This window comes from Lepidothrix coronata, unplaced genomic scaffold, assembly GCF_001604755.1.
Source record: "Lepidothrix coronata isolate B3197 unplaced genomic scaffold, Lepidothrix_coronata-1.0 Scaffold256, whole genome shotgun sequence".
Taxonomy (NCBI): domain Eukaryota; kingdom Metazoa; phylum Chordata; class Aves; order Passeriformes; family Pipridae; genus Lepidothrix; species Lepidothrix coronata.
Genome location: NW_016690436.1, coordinates 327961 through 343645, shown reverse-complemented (window position 1 = coordinate 343645; position 15685 = coordinate 327961). Strand labels below are relative to the sequence as shown.

Here is a 15685-nt window from a genome sequence, read left to right as displayed (position 1 = left end):
GAGATAAAGATGTCTGAACAATGGGGAGATAGATGTCAAATGCAAATCTTGTGGGAGGCTGCAGATGCAGAGGACACCCCAGTGCGGGGCTGCCCTGCTCTGCTGCCCTGTGCTGGGGGAGTGTGACACAGGGAGGGCTCAGCATGGCTCCACCTGGGCTTTCTGCGGTGGGGGAGCTGTTGTGACCCAAAACCTGCTGGCTTTTCAGTGGACATGGTGAATGGAGTCACACACCTCCCTTTGGAGTGAACATTCACCATGGACTCTGCAGCTTCCAAATCAGTTTTTGCTCTCTCGAGTTACTCTCTGGCTAAGGCAGCTCCTTCATGCTTAAGCTGGGTGTCCCAGTGAAGTGTAAAAGCTTTTTCCTACTCTCCCTTCAACAGCTGAAAAGTCTTGAACTTACACATTTCTCTGCTTCTGGAAACTAGGAGTGCAAGTCTCTTCACTGATGATGTCTGAGCTTGAAGCTGTGGTGCTTTGTGTCTGAGATCCACCAGTACTTGTTATGATAGTATTTTATCTTCCAGTGTAGAAGTATTTATTTTTTAAAAATGAAACTCCTGAATTCTGTAGAAGTGGCTACCACCTTTTACCAAGAAGCCTTAAAAATATATAAATGTATTATTGTTAGAATTGGTGAGCACCTTATTTCTTCCGCCTCAGAGATGTAATTGTTAATTGTTCAAGTCTCTCTACTTCATCACTGCTTCAAAAACTATTAATTTTTTGACTTGCTGTTCCTCTTTGTGTGACACTTATGTAAGGGTGTAGAATAAAAACCTTATTTCTTTTAAAATGAAGAAAAGAAAATCCCAGTAAGTGTATCTGACTAGTAATGTGAACATGGCAGATCATGGCTCTGATTCTTCTTTAATTAAGGCAGAAGGAAAAACCCTTCACTTGAGCAGGTGACTCTAGGTTAGTTTTACCTGTGTGGTATCTGGAGCGTGAGGCAGGGACAGGGTTCCGGGCGCAGGGGTGAGCTGGGGCTCAGGCTGGGAGGCAGATGGACACATGGCTGATTCCAAGGAAGCTCGTAAAGCAGTAACCCTTGGCAAAAAATGAAAACGTAAACAGTGTTCAAATTCCTAAGGTCTGATTTGCCATTTTTCTCCTCTCCAGCCTGTGTGTTTGCCAACAGGCTGAGCTCCAGAAGAGGAAGCGAAGGGAAAGTGGCAAATACGTAGGGAAAATGGGGCAATTGTTAGGCTGAGTGGCAAATAGTCCATTAACAAACCAAACAATCCAAAGCACGTGTGTCCCTCTCTGAGAAGATAAATGGTGTTTTGAAATCTTATCAGATCCTTGGACAAAAGAGTTACGGCTCATTTTACAGCTTCAGCTCTGCCTCGGCAGGAAGAAATTAAATAAAAATTAAAACATTGCTCTGCAGCATTTGCACTAATTTTTTAGAGGCTGTATGTAATAGAAACCAGCATGGGCTTCTGTTACAGTCTGGAACTCTGCTGGGCATAGTCAGAATCAGTAAAATTCTGAACTAGTTTGCAAGGGAAATGTAAAAGGGCATAAAATAAGGAAGCCTCATGTCTAGAACATTCAGTCATTTGCCCAAGTCTTAACTGTGTGGTCAGGAGCAGCCTGTGAGGCCTCCCTCCTTCCCGGGATGACCCCAAGTCTCTGTTTTTCCAAGTACAGATGCCTTGTTGCCAAGGCTCTCTGAAATTTGTTGGAAGCAACAAATTATGTTGAAGACCAAATGATCACATCTGGTTTTTGACTTTGGAAATGTGCTGGTGTTTCTTCCTTGGGACGGCAGAGCCTCGTTAACCCAACTGGATGTCATTTAGGAACTGCTGCCGCTGGTGTTGCTTGGGAGTCTGTGCTTCCCACTGGGAGCAGCTGCTGTGTCCGAGCATGTCCCATGCCTGAGAAGGAGCCTCTTCTCCAGGGCACTGGCCAAAGTCAAGGTGAGTCCTCAGCCCTCCTACCAATTCAATCAGGTCCAGACAACCCTGTTAAGAGAGAGAAGCAGCATCATTTTGGGGCTGGTCAGTAACAGGCACCTCCTCAATCCTCTCCGTTTGCTTGTGCTTCCTTTTGTTCCACGCTGGCCCTGCCTGAGCTCATGTGAGGGCTGGGGGTCCAGCCTGTTTCTCCATCCAGGGCTGCACAGCAGCACTCAAATCAGAAATAACAAGAGCTGCTTTTATCCTGATCCAGAGTTCTGTCTTGTCCCTCATTTCATGGTGCCACTAGGAGGATTACTGCTGTTGAAGTGAGATTTAAGTCAACAGTGAATTGTCAGGTCCTGAAATACAGGATTATGCAAGTAAGAAAACTGTCTTAGGGTTCATGTTTGAATTTATTGAGATACTTATGACTTATCCTCTTCATTAGGGAACATCTGAGGATTTAACTGATGCAGAACATGTGTTGAGGTAGTTGAAAGCAAGTGCAACGTTTTGATCAAATAGAGGAAAATACATCTGATGAAGTGGTTTTTTAAAGAAGAGGAATAAATCCAGCATAGTGATGCTGGGGGACTTCACCCTGGCACTGGCAAGCTGCTTCCTCAGACTGCATTTTTGTTATGCCACACTCACTGCATAAACTTCCCAAATCCTTGGAGATCCTGCAAAGTCCTCTGGCTGCCCAGCAGTGGGATGGTGGGTGTGCTGGTGCTGCTCCATGGGAGGGTGCCCATAGTGCCGAGTTTGCTGCAGCAGGACAGGGGCAGGGGCCGGCTGGGGAGGTGGGTTTGGATCCAACTTCATCTCAGAGCATTTCAAGTCCCGTCAAGTTCCTGGAAAGACACTCTTCGACTCCAGATTTCTCTGGACCATTCCTAACTTGGCGAAATACTACAGAGTTAGCAAAAAGAGAGACACTGCTGCTTGAGGAGAGGAGCAGTTTGGGGAACAAAGAAAGCTCATTACTTTTTGCTGGTGTGATTTCAGTGAATTCACGTGGGATAATTCCAGGCTTAAATAGAGACATAAATAGTTGTGAGATGGAGATTTAAATTTGAAAAAGAGGAATGGCAGAGTGTGGCAATTGTCCTTCATGTGTGTGCACACTGCTGCTCCTGCTGTGCTGGCTGCAGGGGAGGGCACATGTCCATGTGTGCCCAAGGGAGCAGGAAGCAGCTGGCATAGAGTGGGGGCTGGGAGGCTGGGAAAGGTGGGTGGCTCTGAGGCCACCTCTGTTGGGGGACATTCCTGTGGGACCAGGAGGAGCAAACACTCCATTGAACCCAAGGTGGAATGTGGCAGTTTGTGGCTGGGGCAGGTAATGGGGTCAGTGGTATCCCCTGGGAGCAGGTCATTTGTTTGGGGACACAGTGAAACCCCCCCCATCCAGGAGCAGCCAGCAAACCCCAGGTAGCTGCAGGTGTAGTTGGTAACCACCACTTCACAGGAGTAAAGCTCATTGTTTTCTGCTCTTATTAAGTTGTTCCTGTCTCCTGGCCGTGGATGGAGTTGCTGTCCAAGGGAAATACCCACCTGCTGAAATTTGGGAACATCAGGAGCCCTGTGGCATTTGAGCCCCTAGCAGTGTTAATGCTCCTTCAATATCCAGCTTTTCCAGTGTTGTTTTCCCTTTCCCTGTCCTTTGTCTAGGTGTTTTAAAAACATTCTCAATGTTGAAAGCAGAAACACAAGCTGGTCATAAACATCACTGGGGTAAGATTGATTTATGTGTGCTGGAGAGGAACCTATGGAATAACCATGTGTGGAAGCATGCAAGCAAGCAGGCAGAGTCCCAGGGTGAGTGTGTGACAGTGGTCACACTCTGGGAGCACAGACTGATAATGGCAGAAGGGAATTTCTTTATCCTGACAGGATTCAGTCTAAAACCCTGTGCAGTTTCAGTGCTGGTCTTTGATACTGGGCAAGGAGGAGGTTGCACGTTTTTTGTTTGAGAGCATCTTTCCAGCCTTGGCTAGCCCAGGGAGAGGTTTTCATTCCTCAGGAGCCTGGCAGGTTTTTAGGTGTGCAGGAGCCAGCACAGCAGTGTCAGGAACACCGTTTTTCTTCGTTTGTTCTGTCATATCGGAACAAGAGTGTGCACGTTTAACTGAAGTCTTTTGAAAAGAAAAGGCAGAATGTAATGTTTTCTGGGGCCTTGGAACTCCTTATAAACATTGCTGAAGCAAATGCTGGGAGGGAGAAAAGTGTACAGCTGGTTGGTGTCTTTGAGCAGAATTGGGCCATCTGTGCAGCAGCTCAGAGCACGTTGTGCCACTGCAGACAGGGAGAGCTGGAGCGGGATGGGCTGCTGGCTCTGCTGTCCCTTCCCATTTCTTACAGTGGAGTCAGGGTTTAGAGCCAGCTGTAGATGGGAAATTGTGCCTGGAATTCAGCTCTCTGGTGGTAGGGTGTGTTCAGAAGATCATCTGCATCGACATCCTCTTGCTTGTCCGTGCCCTGGTAAAACAAAATCTTCCCTGCTGTGAGCTGAGTCAGGAGATAGCTGGGGTGTCTGCAGTGACTGTAACCAAATACAAATGCAGGTCAGCTGGAAGAGCCCCTGACTGGGCACACTGAAGGGTTAAAGAGTTCACACTCACTAGACACACTTCAGAGGAAACAAGAGTCAGTTCCTTGTATCCCTACCTTGTTACTTACTCTAGTTGTTGCCTGAACACTGCAGCTGCACCTCGTGTCTGTGGAGCACAGGGAGATGCTTCCCTTGCGCAAGGGTATGTGTGGGTGATGGATGGATGGATGATGGATATATGTAGCAGCTTTAATTCCCAGTAAAGTACCTTACAATGCAAAGTTCTTGTTGACAGTGGAGCACAAGGAATTTTTTCATTGGAAAAAAACCCCATTAGTGATTTAAATATTTCCTGGTGATGCTGGGGGGTTTGTGGTGGGGTTGGTTGGTCATGGGAACCCCTCACCAAGCCAGGCATTTGTTGCACAGAAGTGACTGTGTGTGGAGCTGCAGCTGGCAAAATAGACCTGCAGCAAAGTGTGAGCTCACTGCAGCCAGGACCGGGCAGTTTGGTCTCTTCCTGTAGCTGGACCGAACAGGAGGAAGTAAGGGATTTTTAGAACAGTAACACCATGCAGTGTTGATTAAAACTGGCTTTTTTGGAAATGATTATAAACTTTTGAGAGCAGGAGTTAAAGGAGTCTCCAGACCTCAAAGTCAACTCAGTTTTTTGTTGCAATGAAAGTAAAACTACTGCCCTTTCCTAATGGTACCAGCAAAGGTCAGGGCGGTGTAGGGTTGGACAGTCATTTAAAACATGGCTGGGAGAAGTGTTTAGAAGTGTTTAAACTCCTTTCCCCCCAGTAACTTACTTGTAGCAGGTTATTTGCATGTTGCATTTTGTGTTCAGAAAACACTCGTGGTTATCAGTTTATGGACGTGCGGGCAGAGCAGTGAGCACACGGGGTCACATCTGCTCTCACCTGCCAAAGGCTGGAATACACGGGGCAGTGTTGGCGCTGAGAGGAGACAGGTTTGCAAGGAAGCTCAGTGAACTCTTTGGGAAAAATAACCTAAAGGCATAGCAAATGTGTGAATGTTGGTGAGAAATTAACTTTTCTGCATGCGATTGTTAAATAAGCAACAAGTCAACTCAAATGTGTGTTAAATGGAAGGAGATTGATGGGCTAAGCAAGGACCCTTTTCCAGAAGTCCTGGAGAGGAACCCAAAGGTAGCAGAAAGGTCCCAGGGGAGGTACCCATGGGTGAGGGGCACATTCAGAGTGCACAGAGATGGAGATACCAGAGGAAAGTGAGAAAAGAAGGCAGCCGGAGGGAAAGAGGTGGTGATGACCACGGGAGTTCCTCAGCACACCAACGTAAAATGTGTAAGGAGGTGATTAAGTCTCTGACTAGAAGAGAAGGCAGGAGAGAGAAAGAAATTAAAGGGAGAGACAGAGAAGAGACAAAAGGCACTAGGTTGAAAAGGTCAGGTGCTGTTACACCACGTGGAAGATGGCACAGAAGAGAGGGCTGTGTTTGAACAGAGCAGACGGGAGCTGGGGGAAGCAAAAGGAGAGCCCAGGAGATGGGAGAGCCCAGAGCTCAGGCAGTGCCCCAGGGATGCAGTGTGCAGACAGGCTCCCAGATTCCTCCTTGAGAAAAGATGTTGGTTCCCAGTTTCTGCCAGCTCTTTGCAATAGGTTTTTTGCACCTAGTTCCAAGTGTGGCTACTGGTGTGATTAAATATGTCTGAAAACTAATACTTGTTGATGGGTTTATTTCGTTTTACTATGGAGGAAAGCACAAATAGTTTTGCCTTGTTTGAGTCCTTTAGCATTTGGCTTCATTAAGTCAGGCACTGAAAATTGGGAGAGGAAAGTGAGGTCTCCTCTTCATGTTTCAGGCCACTGGCTGAAGACACTTTTAATGTCTGTAACAATGTGAAATATTTTTACACAGTGTTTGTCCACATTTATGGTTTAGATGTTTCTGATGATTTTAGATACCTGAGTGGTTAGACACTGATGAAAAAGTAGCTACAGTGGAAGGTTAAAGTTACTTGTTATATTTGTGAACTAAGTGTTTTACTCTGGGCTGTACATCTGTGCGTGTACACACTATAGACTGTGTATATGCTCATTGTGTACTGTATATATGTGTCTGTATGTGTATGAACAGCCCGGATTAGTGACATGTGCAAGGTTCCCTGAAGGCAGGTGATGGTCAGGAGGTGTAAACTTCCAGAGCCTTATTGTTCTGGGGGGCTTGGGGTGTGCAGGAGGCCCCGTGTCTCTCGAATCCTTGCCCTTGCTGTGCATTATTCCAGCAATTGCAGCCACTGGTGCTGAGTGGCTCCTCCAAGTTTTTTTTCGGGCTGTGTGTTGACTTTAGGTTTGTACATAAGAAGGAGCCTTCAGCAGCTGCAAAGACCTTTTGTGAATTAAGAAATTCTTTTGTGCTTAAACAAATTGAAAATAAATTTTGCTAAAAATACACCCATATTTAAGATTTAAGATTTGGAAAGCATTTCTGGATTTTATTGTTGTCTGGAGTACGGCCACAGGTCAGTTGTCCAGCATCATCCATAGCTGTTACATTCTTTTCTCTCTGTTCTGTTTAAATGACAAATAATTAAGTGTTACCAAGTGACTGCTCAAATTCTGTTTTGATCACCTGACAAATTACTCAGTTCAGCTTCTGCTCCTTAATGTTGTGTAAAAGCTGTCTGAGCCCTGGGAGCTGCGGAAGGCAGGGATTCCCAGTGGTGATGGGGCTGCGGAAGGCAGGGATTCCCAGTGGTGATGGGGCTGTGGAAGGCAGGCATTCCCAGTGGTGATGGGGCTGTGGAGGGCAGGCATTTCCAGTGGTGATGGGGCTGTGGAAGGCAGGCATTCCCAGTGGTGATGGGGCTGTGGAGGGCAGGCATTCCCAGTGGTGATGGGGCTGTGGAGGGCAGGCATTCCCAGTGGCTGTGGTGCCGTGGAAGAGCAGGACCGGCTGTTGGGAACAGTGCATCTCCAGCTCCCCTGAAACCCCTTGCTGGGGCTCTGAGGGCTTGGCCATAGTGGTGAGCAAAGCTCTCACCTTGAACATGTTTCTTTGTAGGGATGCTGTGGAGTAGAAAAGTTCTCATTTGCTATTGTACTACTTTCCTGTTTTACTGTGTTTAGAGCCAGTCTGGTCTCACATTAAAAAAAAAGTCAGGGGAAAGAGGGGAATTTAATAGTGGTTTTATTTCCTTTTAATACTCAGAAATAAGTTGTTTCCTCTCGTAGATCTGTGTGAAATATATTAAAAGAGAATTTGGGTTTTTGAAGAGCAAGCACCTGTAAGGCAGCCTTGCAGCCCAGCCCTGAGGCTGATGCTCTCATCTCTGGGGCTTTGGTTCTGCCTCACACATGCTGAACCTGGGGAAAAAGTGCTTCTGCAATGAGATCATGACACGCCAGTCCTCCCTCTGAATGTTCCTGTTTGTTTCATCAGCTCGGTTGGCTCCCACACATGGAAAGTTTTTCATTTCCCACCAGCTATGTGGCTGAACACTTCAAGCGAGAGCGTTTGAGTCTTCAGGTCATGGGCGTGTGTTTGAGCTCACACACGCTCAGATAATATCTGCAGAGGTGGCATTTCCTTCGCCTCGGCCTGGATGGGAAGGGTAGAAGGGTAGTGTTGAAATGTCTTACAACAGGCTTAAACTGCCAGTGACAGAAATCACAGAGTCAGTAGGGTTGGACAAGGTGTCCAAGACCATCGAGTCCAACCTGTGACTGATCCTCACCTTGTCAACCAGACCAGAGCACTGAGTGCCACATCCAGTCATTCCTTGGACACCTCCGGGGATGGAGATGGGGACTCCACCACTCCACCCTTCTGGTGCCTGACCACCCTTTCTGGGAAGAAATTCTTCCTGAAAGTGCTGCTTCCTACAGAAAGATTGCTTCTGTAAAACAGATATTACCCCCCCTTTCATTTTCACTGTTGGGTTTGGGCCTTTGTACCTTCCTTGTGGGATGGGCCCCCCGCCTGGCCGTGGGGTGGCTGCCGGGATGGGGCAGGGAGCTGAGCTTCCCTCCAGAGGAGCTGCCGCTGTCTGCACAGCTCGGCTTTGGGACAGGACAGGGCAGCTGTCAGTGCCCGTGTGAAAATAAACAATCAAAGGGAGTTCTGACTGCAGAGCAGTGTTCTGGCAAGTTTTGTGATTATTTAACTTTAGAAAAATAAATCCTGCCACCTGGGTTTCCCACTAGTCCATGTGCACTGACCTACTCTGTTCACGGCTGATGGATCTGCACCTCTGTGTTCCTGCAGAGCCCAGGTGCTCTGTGAGGGCTTATAGACACTGAAAAACAGCTTCTGCTGTTTATGTGTTCTTTCTGCTCCTCTAATGTCATTGTCACATATTTCATAAGCTTTTCTGAGCTTTTTTTCCTCAGTATGTGACTGAGAGGGTTGAGCTTTTCAAGGCTTTGACACTGAATATTCACCCTGCAGCTGTGTTTCTGAGCACACACCGGGCTCTCACCGGGTCCTTGTCCCCAGACACTGGTCTCTGCTCTCTGTGTGTATTTGCTTAACAAAGAGTTGCATTTTTAAAAATAAAGCCTATACAGAGGCTTTAATAGAGAGGGGATAGAGAGCTCCTGAGACCAAGTGATGTTTTCTTGTAGCCTTAACTATATTTGCACTGTGCTGGTGCAGACAGTGCAGATAGATACTGTCTTTATTTGCACACTGCCTTACAGGGGATCTTTTGTTCTGTCCTTTTATTGTCATTTTGTTTCATGTGGAAAGTGAGTGAGGCCAAACCTCTGGGGCAGAAGGTAGCAGAGGTGCAGAGTGTGTGATTGCAGCAGCACTGCCTGTTAGCGACGCTTAAATGAGCGCAACGCACCTGTCAGGCAGCTTTCCTTGTGAAATATTGATCTGCAATATCAGTGTTAGGAGGCCTGGAAAGCACTTAGTGCAGGAAATTGTTCCTGAGCTGTATGAGAAAAAAACCTGTGAGTGATACAGGGCCTGTTTGAGCCCAGCATCCTGCCTTCCCCCCTCAGGAGTGCAGCACAGAGCTGAGCGAGGAATTCAGCACCAGTACAGGTCAACACTTCCAGCGATGGTCAGTGCTTCTGTGTCCTGGTATTAATGATTACTGGATCATGTCATGGGTGTGGTGGTGCTGGGGGTGGACGCTGACCTGAGGGCACGGAGCTGGACACTGGGCTGAGACCATGCCTCGGGGCTGTGCTGTTACTCGTGGGCCAGACAAGGCCCAGGGGCCACCCCAAATCAGAAATTAAGCCAAGTGCTCGTGCTCCGTGTGCCCCCTTGCAGCCCTGGCATCCCTGCTGTGCCCCGGCATCCCTGCTGTGCCCATTTGTGCCCATGCCTGCTCGGTTCAGCGAGGCACTGTGTCCTTCCCTGCCTGCCAGCTGGGATGTCTCCGCTCCTTGGTTTGCCATGGAGCTGCTACAGCACCTCAGGGTTGGGTTTGTTTTGGGTTGGATTTTTTTAAGGAAACCTGGCAGGTGTGTCCCGAAGCTGACAGTGGAGCTGTGCTCCCTGTGAGGCCCCACGTGCAGTCCCAGCAGGGCCTCCAGCCATACCCCAGGTCCCGGGTTTGCTCCTGCGGTTCCTGCAGGGACGGGAAGGGTGTTTATTTGCTTAGGAAGCTTTTACTGTGCCTCAGCACACACTTGCAAGGTAAAACAAACCTGATGTGTCAGCCTTTGTTTGCCCATGACACTTTCCCTTTCCTATACTTGCTTGCTTTAATTTGTTCTTTGTTAAGGACTTTTAACTCTCCCTTTGCCTCCCGATATCAAATATATCAACTTTTTTGGTATCTTTTTTTGCCACTGAAGTCTGAATTGCTTATAGACAGACCCTCATTGTAGGAATTTTTGAACCATAAACTTTTTAAAGTTTTCTTATTTCTCTGCTGCTGAACCCTTTGTTATTTATATCCTTTTTTTCCCTCATTTGCCTAAGCAGTAAACAACTTTATTAATCAAGCTTGCCTTCAGTTTGCCATGGTTTGGTGAGTTTCTTTATTTAGCCTCTAATTATTTTAAATTTGCCTTTTCTCTTGCTGGGTATTCCTCTCTGAATGATGTAGTAGAATCTTGGGTTTGTGTTTTTCTAGTGCCTTTGCTAACACCCAGCACTGTTACTCCTCATCCGTGATCGGGGCAGACCGTATTTCAAGGGTAGTGGGCACTTTCCAGTGTGGAAGATCACCATCAGGGAAACCTGATCTCCCTTTCAACTTTCCTCCCCACTCCTGAGGCTTCTGCAAAGTGCCTTTATGGTCTGAATACAGTATGGCTTGAGAGCCACCAGAACCGTGCTAATTCCATCAGCAGCAGAATGTTCTCCAGGGTGTTGCTGTGGTGGGACAGCCCATGGTCTGCCCCTGGGGCCTGTGCTCGGCCGTGGTTCACACACTGCCACACGGACACTGCCACCTCCTGCAGTGGCTTTGAATGAGAATGCTGATTGTTCAAAATTAGCTTCATCCTTAAATTGTGACTGCTGTATTTCAGCTCTCCTTGCCTCCCCTGGTGATTTCTGCACCCCAGGCTGAGCAGTTGGGGTGCTCTGTGCTGAGAAAGGCGGAGGAGGAGCCGGAGATGTGGGTTAACTGGGTCATCAGCTCGAGTCAGGAGCTGGAGGAGCCTCTGCAGGATCCTGCTGTATTTGTGAAGGGTTTGCTGTAGTGGGGCACCCAGACAGGACAGTCTCCTCCTCCTCTGGTGGGTCCAGTGCCCACGGCAGCATGTCCCATGCCTGCCCTGCCTTCCCATCCCGGCACTCCGGCCGCTCCGCTCCCTCCGCCCCACTCACACGCTTCGCTTTTTTTGTCCAGAAGTGACTAAACTTCCTGTTATTCCACTCTGTCAGTTTTTCCCCAATCCTGCTGTCCTGTTGAGCAATATTTACTTGCCAGCAGCTTCCTCTGCCTCTGTCCTGCTCCATCATGTTCCCACTTACAACTCACCAGCCACACTTTGGTATTCCCGGCCCTTAGGGATATTTGCATTCACTTAGTTGGACTTGTATCCACCAAAGCCAGGTGGATAAAGAGTAGTGAACCCTGGAAGAGTGTTAACTGAATACTTTTAGAATGCACTGTGGACCATGTTGGGTCTGTGGAGGGAGAGCTGCACTTTGGTTCTCAGTGTGAGCAGTGGTGTGGGTGCAGCCAGGGCAGCATGGCAGCGTTGCCCTCAGCTGTCCTGAGCTGACAGATGCTGCTTGTACACATGGAGGAGTGGTTTCTGCCTCATTGGAACTGCAGGCACGCTTTGATTAAGCAGTGCTTTCCTCCAGATGATTAGAAATCAAAGGAGGAGGTTTTCTCTCTGGAGCTCTGTTCGGGAGCCTGGAGGCACTGGCTGATCCTGTGGGGAGGTGTAGGATGGCTCTCCTCAGGTGCTGGGCATAGCTGGCAGGGTGGGCAGTGGCTGAGTGCACGGTCTAAGTCCAAGAACCTCTCCCAGCCCCACACTGAGCCCTCTGCACCAGCTGGGCAGGACAGGGACGTCCCTGATCCAGCACCTTGCAGGGCTCGTGCACCCAGCTCTCACCACGTGCCTTGCTGGGACCAGTGACAGCAAATGGCCACGGTTACCCGGCACTGCCGGTGTAAAAATAACACCTCAGGAGGAATAAACAAGTTATTTTTGTGTATTAGGGGTGGCCATGCAGAGCTGACTCAGGGCCTTGCTTTGCACTGCCACCGAGGGCTTACTCGGACATCTGGAGCATTTAGAACAGCTTGAGGTGCTTCCCTTGCTTTTGGGAAGGTGGGATGGGACCAGTGGGGTGTGGGAGGTGTCAGTGCCCCGGGAGGGGCAGTGCTGCTGTGTCACAGAGGAGTGGGCTGCCCAGTGCCAGGTCTGGGGGTCCCACAGCAACACAGGCGGGTCCTGCCAGAGCCGCTGCTGGCTCAGGTGGTGCTTGTGCCCAGGAACCATTAATTACATGGCATTTCAACGAACTGTGTGGGAAACATTCTCTGGAAGTGAACAGGGACAGAGCTGGTAGGACATGAGTAGTAACCAGCAGAGATTGGGTGTGAAAACTGACACAGAATGGAAAACAGGTTCTCATCTGTAGAATTAAACCACTCTTCACCCCTAGGCTACAGCAGGGCTGACTCTGCCAGGGAGAGCAGCTCTCTTTTGTTTTACTTTTTTATGGCAGTGTACCACTGTAACAAATCTTAATTTTAATTGTTTTAATTTTCATGTGCTGAATTCTGTCAGTGACTGAATTCCAGGGCACAGTACCACTCCTGTCAGGCTCTGTGTGTGATGCTGATGAGCAGTGGCCGTGTACAGAGCTCTCCTCATTTCTGGGGGCTTCCTCCCTATTCACTTGTAGAGGCTTTCTCCTACGAGGCTTTAGGTGTACCATAAGTGCTTGTACCAGAGCCTGTGTTTTAGATTCAGTGTTATGTCTGTTTTGCTTGCACAGATACCTCATCTGCACTGGCCATGCTCTCTCCATGGCCAGGAAGAGCCCTCTGCAGCGCTGTGCTGGTGCTGGCTTACCTGTCAAAATCTTCTCTTTTATCCCCTGCCCTTTTTTGGGGAATGGCACTGATTTTGATGGTTCTCCAAAGCTTTGCTCACCTCTCTGATGAGCATGTCTTTCCACCACCAGATAGAGCTGGCCTCCAGGTCTCTTAAAAACGTGACTTATTGCATGTCCCTCCTGTCTCAGGACTTGCTTGCCGACAAATTTCGTATGTACTCTCTCTATTCCACCAAATCCTCTGCTCTTGAAACACCTTTGCTTCAACACCCAGTAGCCAGCAAGATGAGCAAGAAGAGCAACCCTGTGGCAGATGCATAACTTATTTACCTTTCTTTATCAGTGTCCCTGAGAGTTGTGTGCATACAAGTGAGCCCTTCCCCGTTCCTTTTGCAGTGCATTTACCATTCCTTTACGTAAAACTTACTCTTATATATGATTTCTAGTAATCATATAGTCTAACTTGAGGACAAAGATTTCCCCCTTTGGTAGGATATGAAGTTCAGGTGGTATGTTTGCATGTGTCTGCACGTGCAGAAAAAAGGCCAGAGCTAATGATTCTACTTACGTGATAGTCGTGACGCAGTTGAGAGGAAAAGGAGAAGAGCTGTGTTTGTTCTGTCTTGCACATTTAAGGAAAGATGCAAGGCTAGCTTTCTGTCAGCCTGGTCTTTATCTTTAGTGATTGTTCTTTGATTTTCACTTCAAACCAGACGGAATTAGCTTTAAAAGAAAAAATTCAAAAGAACAGGAATATTTAATTGCCAGCCAATAGAAATAGAGAGTAAATGTGTGGGACTTGGGGGTGCCCTGGGGTGGGATGTGGTGGTGCCTGGCAGGGACACGTGGCAGTGCCCTGGAGTGGGTGGCAGCAGCTTCAGGGGCTGTTGCTGATCTGGGGGTGCCTTTGGGCGTGAGGCCCGAGTGTTGACCTTACTCATAGGTGTGTGTGGCCAGGGTCATTAATTCCTCTGAGCTGCTGACTAAGTCATGCAGAGTCTCATTGCTGTGGATCCCTTGTTTGGTTGCCGTGGCTCCTGTGTTCAGTGCTGTAACGTGAGGCTGTGGGAAGGGTTGTAGCTGTGTGCTCGCAGCCCAGGAGGGGTGACACGTGTGTGGATCTGGGTTTCCTGCTGACCCTGGGGCAGCTGGCATTGCCCTGGGCTGGTGCCTGGTGCTCACTAATTACTGCTTCATTAGAGCAGGAGCACTCACAGCAGCTCCTGCCAGCCCCGGCCCCACAGCGATAAAGTCATCACACAGTGACACTTCTCTGCTCCAGTGGGGTGTGCAGGCCAGCTGCTCCCTCGGGATTCCTGCTCCCGTTAGGAACAGTCACATTAAATCCTGCTTTGTCACGGGTGTGTCCCTGCCACCGCGGGTGCCTTCCTGTGGGCTCTGGCAGTCCCTGCCCACCGGTCCAGGGGCTGCCCTGACTGCACAGGGGCTGGACATTGATTGTGAAGGTGTTTGTAGGAAATCACTGTCCTGTCGGAAGCAGAAGCCATTGGCTTCACTGAGTTCCCTCTTGTGGAAAATAGGTGGAATTTTTTCTTAGACGTTGTTAAAGATTTCCTGACCTTTTTTTTTTTCCAGCTTTTATTAGTTTCTAAAGTTCTTGTTGGACAGGGACAGTGCACTCGCTTTACTCAGGTGTGTTTGTGGGTTTGTCCTTTCGGTGGTGGCAGCTGTGAGATTAACACAAACCTTCATGATTCCAGCTGTGGGTCACCCCGTGCTGGTGCTGTGGGACCTCGGGGCTGCACGTGGCACCCCATGCTGCTGCTCTGAGGGACTCCATGTCCACCTTTTATCCTCTGTGATGGATGTTAGTGGTCCATCAGCCCCAACATCCTCATGTACCTCAGAGCTGAACCTCCCGTGGAAATTAATCTGCAGGCTCAGTGTTTTGTGGTGCAGTGACATCAGACTGAAGCGCCCTGGGGCTCGGTGCCCTCAGGGTGGTGTGCACCCTGCCTCCTGCAGTGCCTGTCCTGTGGGCCTGTGCCTGCTATTTCAGTCTCTCCTTTTCTTTATTACTGAGTAGATTGAATGGCCTTAATTTAATGATCGTGTAAGCAAACTGTACAGAAAGGGCCAGAAGTGTTGAGTTTTTGGTTGCCAGAGGCAGAACTTGCTGTCAGCTGCCAAAGGCAGCGTGTCCTCAGCTGTGGCACCCTGTGCCTTGGTGGCACCCACAGGGCTCCCCTGCTGCTGTGAAAGGCTCTTGGTTCTCTGATGCCCAAGGCCTCTGTCCCAGTCCCCTGACAGCTGTCCCTGTCCCCTCCACAGCCACTGCTGTGGGTTATTGTGGCAGTGCCAGGGCTGTGTGATAATCCGGTGGAAAGGTTTGGATGTGATCAAAGCGGTATGTTTCCACCTAAGGCACTTTATGGTGATGTAAAATGTCTCCTGCACCTGTGGGGTCAGGGACCGGGAGCTGTTTGCATTCCTGAAAATCAGGTCACTTCTCCGTGCTCCTTTCAGGGATTCACGGGAGGGCCGTGCCCTGCAGGCTGTGGGTTTTCCACCAAGCCAAAGGCGCCAGGTTTATTTTGTCAGGTGCCAGCCAGCTCTTCCAGAACCACACGGAGCAGCAGGGCATGTGGCTCGGCAGAGATTTTAGTGTGGCATTGATGAAAGAGAGTCAAGATCTTTTCTCATGCTGCTACTTCAAACTTGTGATCCTTTGTGAATTCTTGGGTAAAGTTTTTAGTGCTGAGAAAGCAGCTGTTCACTTTTC

The 15685-nt window shown here is 48.8% G+C and overlaps 1 protein-coding gene across 10 annotated transcripts in view; it reads left to right on the top strand.

Annotated features, from left to right (window-relative positions):
* Nucleotides 1–15685, top strand: part of MBNL1 (muscleblind like splicing regulator 1) — a 71111-nt gene that overhangs the window by 20284 nt on the left and 35142 nt on the right. Inside the window, exon 1 of one of the 10 annotated variants that reach the window (XM_017835443.1) lies at nucleotides 12326–12446. The exons of the other annotated variants lie outside the window; for them this stretch is intronic. The gene's annotated coding sequence lies outside the window, so the exon portion shown is untranslated. Of the gene's footprint in view, nucleotides 1–12325; nucleotides 12447–15685 lie in introns of those variants that run through there. 10 annotated transcript variants of the gene reach the window in all.